This window comes from Somniosus microcephalus, chromosome 2, assembly GCF_052327205.1.
Source record: "Somniosus microcephalus isolate GS21.2 chromosome 2, FLI_Smic_1.0, whole genome shotgun sequence".
Lineage (NCBI taxonomy): Eukaryota > Metazoa > Chordata > Chondrichthyes > Squaliformes > Somniosidae > Somniosus > Somniosus microcephalus.
The window spans coordinates 237,642,720-237,656,505 of record NC_140988.1 but is presented as its reverse complement, the minus strand read 5'-3'; positions in this window follow the sequence as shown (position 1 = coordinate 237,656,505).

Below are 13,786 nucleotides of genomic sequence, written 5' to 3'. Positions count from 1 at the left end.
AATTTGTTGTCATGGCATCACAGTGATAGGGAGTGTGAGGGCTGCATGGTCGAATAGTTAAGTGAATGTGACCTTAGTGAGAGAGGGAATGGGTAATGGTGCAGGCATGTAAGTGTCAAGTGGGATGTGGAGGAAGAGGTTGGCAAAGCAGAGTGCTGGTGAGGAGAGGCGATGGGGATCAGATTGAGGGTGATGGGAAAGTCATACGCACCTTTCCTGTGCGGAGTAGGTCATGAAACCTCTTCCTGCATTGCAGCCAGGTTCTGCGGCTCAGCGAAATGGAGCTGACCTCCTGGGCCACTTGTAGCCACACAGCTTTTGTCTGCTGGGGTGGCTTTTTTCTCCCTGAGGAAGGGAATAGCACCTTCTTATTGCATCTGGCTCCGTGCATCAGAACTTGGAGGGAGGGCTCATCAAATCGAGGAGCACACTTTTGCTTGATCGTGGACATTGTTGGGAAATCATTCGACCCAAAACATCAACTCAAATTTCTGTCCACGGATGGTGCCTGACCTGCTGAGTTTTTCCAGCATTTTCTGTTGTTATTTCCCCCTTCATACAATTTGCAGAGCCTTTGCAGTCTCCAGAAGAAGCAAGGCTGCTTGCAGGTCTTAAATCCAGCAGCATTGATGAAGTCATTGGAGGCGACTTTCTGTATGAAAAGACTCAATGGGCCAGGGGTTCCCACATGCAGGAAATCAATTTCCCAAATAGGGGAAAATCTCACTTTTTCAGCACTTCACTTAGGAGTCAGGGTCCTGACACGATTTCCACCTGACACGCCCCAGCCCGCCCACAGTGACAAAATCCAGCCCATAGATCCAGGGGGCAGTCACACCCCTTAGGTTAGGTAGTGGTATAGGTCTGGTTAGTGGTCAGGGACAGGAGGATGTGACTGCAACTCAGGCAGGTAAGGGGACCCCAGGTGCAGTGCTGGAGGAGCCTCAGCCTTTGTCCTTGTCCAACAGGTATGAGGTTCTTGCTGCCTGTGTGGATGAGGGAAAAGCCTACAGGATGGATGAGCCAGCTAACTATGGCACCATGGTGCAGGAGGCAATTCAAGTGGAGGGAGTGAAAGGGAATGTAGTTGTGGTAGGGGACAGTATAGTCAGGGGGATAGATACTGTTCTCTGCAGCCACGACCGAGAGTTCCAAAGGTTGTGTTGCCTGCTCAGTGCCAGGGTTAAAGACATCTCCTTGCGGCTGGAGAAGAACTTGGAGTGGGAGGAGGAGGATCCAGTTGTTGTGGCCCACGTAGGAACCAACAACATAGGTAGAACTAGGAATGAGGTTCTGCTGAGGGAGTTTGAGGAGCTATGATCCAAATTAAAAAGCAGAACACCAAAGGTAATAATCTCTAGATTGTTAACTGAGCCATGTGCAAATTGGCATAGGGACAAACAGAATGCTTGGCTCAAAGAGAGTGGTGTGGGAGGAAGGGGTTTCAGTTCATGGGGCACTGGCACCAGTACTGGGGAAAGAGGGAGCTGTTCCGTTTTGAAGGGCTCCACTTAAACCAGGCTGGGACCAGTGTCCTGGTGAACCGAATAACTAGGGCAGTAGACAGGGCTTTAAACTAATGAAGGGGGGTGGGAGGATTCAGGAAAGAGTAAATTTTAAAGCAGCAAGAGAAATGTCAAGGCTCTAGAGCAGAGCAGAGTTTTGGGTAAAAATAAGCAGAGTGGGTCAGGGAGGGACAGAGAGAGTAACAAAGGTAATAAGGCATCAGTGACTAAGGTGACATCAGGGTAAAATAGAAAAAAGTCAAAGCTAAAGGCACTATATCTGAATGCGTGAAGCATTCGCAACAAAATAGATGAATTAATAGCGCAGATAGAAATTAACAGGTTGATTCTAATAGCCATAATGGAAACGTGGTTGCAAAGTGGCCAAGGTTGGGTACTAAATATTCCAGGATACTTAACTTTTAGAAGAGATAGGCAAAATGGAAAAGGAGGAGAGATAGCCCTGATAATAAAGGATGGGATAAAGACAGTAGAGAGAAAGGATCTTAACTCCAAAAATGAAGATGCAGAATCAGTTTGGGTGGAGCTAAGAAACAGCAAGGGGCAGAAAACATTGGTGGGAGTTGTTTATAGGCCCCCAAACAGTAGTTGTAATGTAGGACAGAGTATAAATCAGGAAATTAGAGGTGCATGTAACAAGGGTAATATAATAATCATGGGGGACTTTAATCTACAAATAGACTGGGCAAACCAAATTTGCAGTAATAGTATGGAGGACAAATTCATGGAATGTATGCAAGATAGTTTTCTAGATCAGTATGTTGAGGAACCAACTAGGGAACAGGCTATTTTAGATCTAGTATTGTGCAATGAGAAAGGTTTAATTAATAACCTTGTAGTAAAGGGGCCTTTAGGGAAGAATGACCATAATATGATAAAATGTTATATTGAGTTTGAAAGTGATTTAGTTAAATCTGAATCTAGGGTCTTAAATCTAAACAAAGCAAACTACGTAGGTATGAAGGGCAAGTTGGCTAAGGTAGATTCGGAAACTACATTAAAAGGTATGACGGTAGACAAGCAATGGCTAGCATTTAAAGAATTAATACATAATTTACAACATTTATAACATATACATTCCTTTTTCTTTATTCATTGATGGGATGTGGGTGTCACTGGCTAGGCCTGCATTTAGTGCCCATCCCTAATTGTCCTTGAGAAGATGGTGGTGAGCCACCTTCTTGAACCGCTGCAGTCCATATGGTGTAGGTACACCCACAATGCTGTTAGGAAGGGAGTTCCAGGATTTTGGCCCAGCGACAGTGAAGGAACGGCGATACAGGTCCAAGTCAGGATGGCGTGTGGCTTGGAGGGGAACTTGTAGGTGGTGATGTTCCCATGCGTCTGCTGCCCTTGTCCTTCTAAGTGGTAGAGGTCGTGGCTTTGGAAGGTGCTGTTGAAGGAGCTTTGGTGAGTTGCTGCAGTGCATCTTGTAGATGGTACACACTGCAGCCACAGTGCGCTGGTGGTGGAGGGAGTGAATGTTGAAGGTGGTGGATGGAGTGCCAATCAAGCGGGCTGCTTTATCCTGAATGGTGTCGAGCTTCTTGAGTGTTGTTGGAGCTGCACTCATCCAGGCAAGTGGAGAGTATTCCATCACACTCCTGACTTGTGCCTTGTAGATGGTGGAAAGGCTTTGGGGAGACAGGAGGTGAGACACTCACCGCAGAATTCCCAGCCTCTGGCCTGCTCTTGTAGCCACAGTATTTATATGGCTGGTCCAGTTCAGTTTCTGATCAATGGTAACCCCCAGGATGTTGATAGTGGGGGATTCAGCGATGGTAATGCCATTGAATTTAAGGCACAAAAACCCCACAGGAAAAGTGGTCCAACCGTGGCTAACAAGAAAAGTTAAAGATAATATTAGATCAAAGGAAGAGGCTTATAATGTTGCCAAAAAGAGTAGTATGCCTGAGGATTGGGAAGATTTTAGAATTCAGCAAAGGAGGACCAAGAAATTGATAAAGAAAGGGAAAATAGAATATGAGAGTAAACTAGCGAGAGACATAAAAACAGACTGTAAAAGCTTCTATAGGTATGTAAAAAGGAAAAGATTAGCGAAAGTAAATGTGGGTCCCTTACAGGCTGAGACAGGAAAAATTATAATGGGGAATAAGGAAGTGGCAGAGAAATTAAACAAATACTTTGTGTCTGTCTTCACAGAAGACGATGCAAAAAACTTCCTGGAAATAGTAGAGAACCAAGGGTCTAGCGAGAATGAGGACCTGAAAGAAATTAGTATTTGTAAAAAAAAGTACTGGAGAAATGAATGGGACTGAAATCGATAAATCTCCTGGATCTGCTGGCCTACATCCTAGGGTTTTGAAAGAGGTGGCTATAGAGATAGTGGATGCATTGGTTGTCATTTTCCAAAATTCCATAGATTCTAGAACAGTTCCCTTGGATTAGAAGGTAGCAAATGTAACCCCACCATTTAAGAAAGGAGGGAGAGAGAAAACAGGGAAATACAGACCAGTTAGCCTGACATTAGTAGTAGGGAAAATGCCAGAATCTATTATTAAGGACGTGGTAACAGGGAACTTAGAAAATAATAATAGGATTGGGGAGAGTCAGCACAGAATTATGAAAGGGAAATCGTCATTGACAAATCCGTTGGAGTTTTTGAGGTTGTAACTAGCAGAATAGATAAGGGGGACCCAGTGGATGTGGTGTACAGGAAACTTTGTGCTATCCGGCACCGACGGGTCCGAGCTGTTGCCGTCCCATCAAAACTGCCGGACAAACCAGCGTTAATGTTGAAACATACGGAGATTTTGAGCTCCGTATCTGGCAACAAACCCTGTAACAGCTTCTAAACAGTCGGCCATACCTTGCAAGCACCTCTGTAGCTTAGCAACAGCTTCAGTGAGACCTTGCAGAGCCTGACTGGTGAAAAAAAAGCAACGAAAAGAAAAAAAAACTAACGAAACGGCTCCTGATTTTTGCCAGTGGCTCGAGCATTCCAGACAGTTAACCTCCGGATAAACCAAAGTTTCCTGTATTTGGACTTTCAGAAGGCATTTGATAAGGTGCCACACAAGAGGTTATTAAACAAAATTAGGGCTCATGGGATTGGGGATTGGATAATGGACAGAAAACAGGGAGTAGGAATGAATGGGTCATTTTCGAGTTGGCAGGCTGTAAGTAGTGGGGTGCCACAAGGATCAGTGCTTGGGCCTCAGCTATTCACAATCTACATCAATGATTTGGATGAGGGGACCAAATGTAATATATCCAAGTTTGCTGATGATACAAAGCTGAGTGGGAATGTAAGTTGTGAGGAGGATGCAAGGAGGCTTCAAGGAGATATGGACAGGCTAAATGAGTGGGTAAGAACATGGCAAATGGAATATAATGTGGAGAAATGTGAAGTTATCCACTTTAGTAGGAAAATAGAAAAGCAGAGTATTTTTTAAATGGTGAGAGATTGGATTGGTGTTCAGAGGGGCCTGGGTGTCCTTGTACACGAATCACTGAAAGTTAACATGCAGGTACAGCAAGCAATTAGGAAAGCAAATAAGTAAAACAGCCTTTATTGCAAGAGGATTTGAGTATAAGAGTAAAGACATCTTACTGCAATTATATAGGGCCCTGGTCAGACCACACCTGGAGTACTGTGTACAGTTTTGGTCTCCTTACCTAAGAAAGGATATACTTGCCATAGAGGGAGTGCAACGAAGATTCACCAGACTGGTTCCTGGGATGGGGGGATTGTCCTATGAGGAGAGATTGAGTAAACTAGGCCTATATTCTCTAGAGTTTAGAAGAATGAGAGGTGATCTCATTGAAACATACAAAATTCTTACAGGGCTTGACAGGGTAGATGCAGGGAGGATGTTTCCCCTGGCTGGGGAGCCTAGAACCAGGGGTCACAGTCTCAGAATAAGGGCTCGGCCATTTAGGACTGAGATGAGGAGAAATTTCTTCACTGAGGGTGGTTCATCTTTGGAATTCTCTACCCCAGAGGGCTGTGGAGGCTCAGTCGTTGAGTATATTCAAGACGGAGATCGATAGATTTTTGAATATTAAGGGAATCAATGGGGATAGTGCAGGAAAGTGGAGTTGAGGTAGGTCAGCCATGATCTTATTGAATGGTGGAGCAGGCTCGAAGGGCCAAATGGCCAACTCCTGCTCCTATTTCTTACGTTCTTATGTCTCCCAGTGGCTGCCATTTTTGGCTGGGTGGCAGTGTTGCCGATGTGTGCGCTCGCTATCATTATGGAGATTATGCAGATTGTGACATCAGTGAGTGTGAAACACTCACCTGATGCCCGATCTGCCATTTTGGAGTGCACTGCTCCACTTACTGGCCTGTCTTAATTACGACCAGCTGAGCTAGCACTGACACGCAGGAGGAGGCTTCAGCAGTGTTATTTAAAGGGATCATCAGCAACAACTCGCAGCTGACATGTTTCTTCAGTTTGACTGGCTCTGGAACTTTCTGCAACTCTAGCAGCTTTCTAAACTTCTTTCAAGGTCCGAAGGTGACAGAGAGTGTTGTTGCAAGTGGAGAATGCCTTCAATCTTATTTAAAGGCATCTGCTCAAAACATTTACTCACAGTCATGGGGGCTTGACTGGCAGTCCCCCTCGTGCTCAAGTATCATTGGGAGAGGGAGTGAGGAAGAGGAGAAGATGCGCACAGGGGGAGGAGGAAGAGGGCCAGGAGGGCTCTCAACAGGAGCTCTTACCCACCTAGTGTCTTCAGAGAGTACTCTTATATCCACTTAAGCAGGATGCTCCATTTCAGCAAGGAGGTGGTCACAGAACTGTGCCACCTCCTGCAACCAGACCTGCAGCTTCAGAGCAGGGTGACCACAGCTCTCCCAGTGGCAGGCAAGATCACCATGGCCCTCAACTTCTTTGCCAGCGGATCCTTCCAGTCTGCAGCAGAAGACATAGCTAACATCTCCCAGTTCACTGTCCATCGTTGCATCCGGGAGGTCACTGCAGCTCTCTACACCAGGAGAAGGGACCACATTTTCTTCTCTCTGAACAGAAAGAATCAGGAGGGTTGCGCATGTGGCTCAGGATGGCAGACCTACCCATGGTGTAGGGCACCATCGACTGCACATACGTGGCTTTGCAGGTGTCACATTACAATCCTGAGATGTTCTGTAACCGCAAAGGCTACCACTCACTTAATGTACAGTTGTTGTGCGACCATGCACAGCACATCCTGATAGTCAATGTCTGGTTTCCTGACAGCAGTCATGATGCCTTCATCCTGCATCAGCCCACTGTGCCAGCAATCTTCCAGTCACCACGTTAAACCCAAGGTTGCCTTCTCAGAGACAAGGGCTATCCGCTCTGTACCTGGCTGATGACTCCACTCCACAACCCCACCACTCCTGCCCAGCACTCATATAATGAGAGCCATGCTGATAGCAGGCACATCATCGAGCAGACCATTGGGCTGCTGAGGCAACTGTTCCACTGCTTTGACTGCTCGGGAGGAGTTCTCCAGTACTCGGTGGAGCGGGTGTCCCAATTTGTGGTGGTCTGCTGCACACTTCACAACTTGGCTATCATGAGGGCGCAGCCCTTGACAACAAGAATTGTGGACCACCTCAGGAAGAGGACAAGGGAGAGAATGAGGAAGAAGGGAGGAGGCAGGCAGCAAATCTCCCTATGGCACGTGAAGGCCACATCAGACGCCAATTCTAGTGAATGAAACCCCAGATCCCTGTTGCTCACCACATCCCCATCATACCATCCCTCTGTCATGGAATAACACAGCATCCTCCTGGATACAAAGCTCAAATGAGAGCCACCATAAAATAAAGTTCCAAACAAAATGAATAAATTGATCAATTATCAATTCACAAATACTATATCAACTAATAACCCTGGTGCAATCCCTTAATGCCTGTCATTTGGGTGCCCTTTCTTGCTCTAGTGCTCCTGCGAAGTGCTTCCCCAGTGGCTGCAGCATGGCTGGTGGAAGGCTGCTGAGTTTCCGTGGAGGAGACTTCAGATGGCCTTGCAGGATGACCTCGAGCAGCTCTGGACCTAAAAGGACCAGCTGTAGACTGCACCACCTTGGCATAGGCGGCAGCAGTCTGGACTGGCTGGCTGACAGGCTGCAAAGGCAATGGTGGAGTGGCAGTGGCGGGAACAGGAATGCTGTCATCCTGAAAGAAGACCACGGGTTCCTGCTCCACTGACCGACTGCCACTCCCCCGGTGCAGCACCTCTGCATTCCTAGCAATCTGTTGGAGGACACATTGCTGGCCTGCTGCAACATCCTGCAAGCCCCGTTCGACAGTGGTAAACACAGCCATAATGGTAGCAGTCTGAGCTTGGGTGGCAGCAAGCTGAGATTGCATGAGAGCAGTCTGATCTTGCGTGGCAGCAAGTTGAGACTGCAGAACAGCAGTCTGCGCTTCCGCTTCTGCCTGTGCTGCAATGGCAGCCAGACATTGCCCATCACACGCAGCATCATGTCTGGGTCGGCACGGTCTCCCCTGGAGTTTTCCATCATTTCCAGCCGATTTTGAGGGACTGAGAATAGAACTTGGGAAAATAAAATGGACAACAATATTGGCAAACAATGATGAAGAACAGAAATGGGAAACATTTAAAATGTTGTTCAACAGAGTCCAGGAAAAATATATTTTGCTAAAGAACAAGAACAAACTAAACACTAATGAGACACCATGGATGAATAAAGACATAAGGGAAAAATTGAGGGTAAGGAAAGAGGCATACACTAAGTAGATGGACAGCAGGGAAGAGCATGACAAGAGAGAATACAAAGAGAAGGCAAAAAGAAATTATGAAATTAAATTATCAAAGAACATAAAACAAAATAGTAAAATATTTTACGGGCACATGAATAAAAAAAGGGAAGTCGGGATGGGAATCATAGAATCATAGAAAGTTACAGCACGGAAGGAGGCCATTTCGGCCCATCATGTCCACGCCGGCCAACAATGAACTATCCAGCCTAATCCCACTTCCCAGCTCTTGGTCCGTAGCCCTGCAGGTTAGAGCATCCCAAGTGCACATCCAAGTACTTTTTAAATGTGGTTAGGGTTCCTGCCTCTACCACCCTTTCAGGCAGTGAGTTCCAGACCCCCCACAACCCTCTAGGTGAAGACATTTCTCCTCAAATCCCCTCTAAACCTTCCACCAATTACTTTAAATCTGTGCCCCCTGGTTTTTGACCACTCTGCTAAGGGAAATAGGTTCTTTCTATCCACTTTATCTATGCCCCTCATAATTTTATACACCTCAGTAAGGTCTCCCCTCAGCCTCCTGTTCCAAGGAAAACAGACCCAGCCTATCCAGTCGTTCCTCATAGCTAAGATTCTCTACTCCCGGCAACATCCTTGTAAATCTCCTCTGTACCCTCTCTAGTGCAATCACATCTTTCCTGTAATGTGGTGACCAGAACTGCACACAATTCTCTAGTTGAGGCCTAACTAGTGTTTTATACAGTTGAAGCATAACCCCCTGCTCTTGTATTCTATACCACGGCTAATAAAGGCAAGCATTCCATATGCCTTCTTAACCACCTTATCTACCTGTCCTGCTACCTTCAGGGATCTGTGGACATGCACTCCAAGGTCCCTTTGTTCCTCTACACTACTCAGTGTCCTACCATTTAATGTGTATTCCCTTTCCTTGTTAGCCCTCCCCAAATGCATTACCTCACACTTCTCTGGATTGAATTCCATTTGCCACTGTTCTGCCCACCTGACCAAATTATTGATATCTTCCTGCAGTCTACAGCTTCCTTCTTCAGTATCAAATAGGAATGGACAGGATAATATCACAGGCAGCAATAGAGAGATTGAAGAAATATTAATAAATACTTTGCTTCAGTATTTACCAGGGAGACAGAACAGGTGGACAGGACATTGGCTGATGAGATTAGAAATGAGATAACTGCATTTAAAATAAAGAGGAGAAATATTAAATAAACTAATCAAACTCAAAGAGGATAAAACCCCTGGTACAGACAGATTACATCTGCACAATTTAAAAGAATCTAGGGAAGAGATAGCAGAGGCATTACTACACGTATTTAATAATTCCTCAGAAAAAGGTGTAGTGCCAGAGGGCTGGCAGATAGCTAACGTAATACCTTGATTTAAGAAGGAAGAACTTGTCCAGGGAATGATATACCAGTCAGCTTAACATCAATGGTAGGAAAAATAATGGAATCCCTACTAAAGGAGAAAATAGAATAACATCTAGAAACCAAAAATATAACAATGACTAGTCAGCATGGATTTCAAAAGGGAAAGTCTTGCTTGACCAACCTCACTGAATTTTTTAAAGCGGTAACAGAGAGAGTAGATAAGGGTAATACAGTAGATATAATTTATCTAGATTTTCAAAAGCCTTTCAATAAGGTACCACATAATAGACTAATGAATAAGGCCAGAGAATGTGGAGTCAGGGGACAAGTAGCAAATTGGATAATTAGCTGGCTTAAAGACTGAAAGCAGAGAGTAAGAATAAAGGGTAGCTATTCAAAGTGGCAGAAGATGGGAAGTGGTGTTCCACAAGGATCAGTGCTGGGACCACTGTTGTTCACAATTTATATTAACGATTTAGACTTTGGAATCAAAAACACAATTTCTAAATTTGCGGATGACCCCAAATTGGGGGCGATAGTCAATACTGAAGAGGACTGCAACAAATTACAAGAAGACATTAATAAACTTGCAGAATGGGCATATAATTGGCAAATGAAATTCAACACAGATAAATGTGAGGTATTACATTTTGGTAAGAAAAATAAGGAGATCACATATTACTTGGAAAATGTGAATCTAAATGGGGTAGAAGAGCAAAGGGATCTCAGAGTACAAATACACAAATCACTAAAATAGTGACACAGGTTAACAAGACCATAAAAAAAGCAAACCAAGCACTAGGGTTTATTTCTAGAGGGATTGAATTGAAAAGTAGAGAACTTATACTAAACCTGTATCGAACCTTGGTTAGACCACACTTGAAGTACTGTGTACAATTCTGGTCGCCATATTATAAAAAGGATATAGAGGCACTGGAGAGGGTGCAAAAAAGATTTATAAGGATGATACCAGAAATGCAAGGTATACCTATCAGGAAAGGATGAACAGGCTGGGTCTCTTTTTCTCTTGAAAAGAGAAGGCTGAGTGGTGACCTAATAGAGATCTTTAAAATCATGAAAGGTTTTAATAGAGTAGACACAGAGAGTGTGTTTCCACTTGTGGGGAAAAACAAAAGTAGAAGCCATCAATATAAGTTGGTCACGAAGAAATCAAATATGGAATTTAGAAGAAACTTCTTTACCCAGAGAGTGGTGAGAATGTGGAACTTGCTACCACAGGGAGTGGTTAAAGCAAATAGTATAGATGCATTTAAGGGGTGGCTAGATAAGCATATGAGGGAGAAGGGAATAGAGGGTTATGCTGATAGGGTTAGATGAGGAAAGATGTGAGGAGGCTCGAGTGGAGCATAAATCCCGGCATGGACTGGTTGGGCCGAATGGCCTGTTTCAGTGCTGTATATTCTATGTAATCATTTTCAGCCTGAAAATCATGGGCTCCAAGCTCTCTGCAAAGCCCTGGACAATGTTGGAGGCGGACTCCTCCATGCTCCTTGATATTGCCAAGAAGCTCTCTGGCAGGCTTGCCATTGCACCTAGCAATTCGGTGTGCATGCCCATCACCCTTCTTGTGAAGGCTGCCCCATCGAGGTCCACATCTAAGTCGTGTGCAGCAGAACCCATGCACGAACATGCTCTCTGGTGAGCTGGTCCCCAAACTACCCTATCCCCCTGGCCTTGCTGCAACCCACTCATGCCCGGTACCTCATGCTGTGCAGATCCCGCATCTACACTACCCAGCAGTGGGAAGGTTGTGAGGGTGAAGTGAAGCTATGATTGTGTGGTATGAGTGGTGATAGAGATTGTTGGTAGGTGAGTGATGGGGGTGTGGTACATTGAGCAGTGTGCGAGGCTTGTGGTGCAGATGGTGCACTATGACATAGAAACATAGAAGATAGGAGCAGGAGTAGGCCATTCGGCCCCTCGAGCCTGCTCCGCCATTCAATGAGATCATGGCTGATCATCCAAATTCAGTACCCTGTCCCTGCCTTCTCCCCATATCCCTTGATCCCTTTAGCCTTAAGAAGTATATCCAACTCCTTCTTGAATATATTTAATGAACTGGCCTCCACCGCTCTCTGTGGTAGAGAATTCCACAGGTTCACCACTCTCTGGGTGAAGAAATTCCTCCTCATTTCAGTCCTAAATGGCTTACCCCTTATCCTTAGACTATGACCCTTGGTTCTGGACTCCCCGGCCATTGGAAACATCCTTCCTGCATCTAGTCTGTCCAGGCCTGACAGAATTTTATAGGTTTCGATGAGATCCCCTCTCAATCTTCTAAACTCCAGTGAGTATAAGCCCAATCGACACAATCTCCCCTCATACATCATTCCTGCCATCCCAGGTATCAGCCTGGTGAATCTTCGCTGCATGGCAAAAATTTGCTTAAGCCATCGCTCACCTTAACCTGCTGTGTGAGGTCATTAAACTTCTTGCAGCATTGGATGAAGGACCTGGGGAGCACGCTGTTGGCCGTCACATAATCAGATATCTCCTGCCACAACCTTCTACACATATGGACCGATGGCTTCCTGCCTGCTTGTGGGAAAGGGACAGCCTGTCTCCTCTCCACGGCCACCACCAGTGACTCCAGAGCCACATCCGAGAACAGTGTTGCTCTCTCCCTCTGCTGCCGCTCAGCCATCTCTTCCTAGTCAGTATTGCTTCCAAGTGGCGCTCCAAATGGAATGACAATGAGGTGCTGTTGCATCTGTAGGGTTCTCAAAATTCCCACATTCCCCAAAAGTTATGGATAAAGGGACCCTGCATGGACAAGTTGTTAAAAAAAAGGTACCCAAAATGGCTTCTGTAGCCTCGTGACCAAAAGTACAGGATTTTAAAAGCAAGGCCCTGCAGAAAAGACAGGCACTTTTTCAAACCTGAAATGAAACTTAAAATGCATGAATCTGTGAAGAGACTTTGTGGAGCCAGACAGCTAAAGCAAACACAGAATATGCATTCATTCGCCTTGAATCAGATCAAGTTAGAATGGGCCTAAATCGAGGCAATTAGGTTTCTGCATATGTAATCGGTAACAGCTCACAGGTAGCTGACAAGTCAGGAAACCCGATTAAGTTGCATGATCAGCCATGATCACATTGAATGGCGGAGCAGGCTCGAAGGGCCGAATGGCCTACTCCTGCTCCTATCTTCTATGTTTCTATAATTGACAAACAGCCAGGACATCAAGGCCATTAAACACGGAGACAACCACTCCAGAAGTCGTTAAAGTAAATGGCTGTAATCATTTTAAACGAGCCCGCCAAAAGTTAGACAAAGGACTGACCTGATTTGGTGCGCAGATAAGGAATGGAGAATTGGGTATAATTGTAGGCCCATCGGAGGTGATCACTCTCTCTTGCTCTGGCCCCTTATCGTTTGGCTTTTGGCCTGCCGCCTCTCGTTCTCATGCCCTGGCCTCGTGGCGGGCTCTCTTCTCGCTCCCTGCGCCGCTCAACACCAAGGCTGCCCATTACTACACCGAGGGCTAAACGCGGGAGGAGAACGAGACCCGAATTCGAAAACACACAGGACACACAGGCCGCAAACGGGCAAATGAGACGAGACAAAGAATACGGTAAAATCAATAAGGGCAGAGAAGGGCAGCGGAAAGACGCGTTGAGGGCCAAACGCCTAGTTATAAGCTGCCGTTTGACGAATAAACTGGTGTTCGAAGCATGGATAGCAGCGTCCATGACGAATAAACTGGCGTTCGAAAGATGGATAGTAAAATCAGTTTAACAGCGTAAATCGCCAACCGAGCCCCAACCGTTTAAAAAAAAACCCGTCAGCAACTTAAACCGCCCGAGGAAGAAGAAGACGAAGACGTGACTCGATGACGACATTAGCTGAGGAAAAGGAGGGTGATACGCACAAACAACTTCAGCGCCGCGCCCTGTGACGATGAGGTACCCCAAAGGACAGCAAGAGCGAACCTCAAAACCCCCACCAGTTAAAGCAACAGGTTTTGAATTGGTGAGCACGAATTCCTGGCCCCTCATAGCTTAATCTAGTTAGGTATAGGGGGTGGGATAAGGATAAGGGGATTTTTAATGTATTTGTTTCCCTCAATGTGCCGTGTGTTCCCCATTCCCATATAAGTATTATTTTTATATGCCTGTAACGATATCAGTGATTCTCAGCAGTATTGT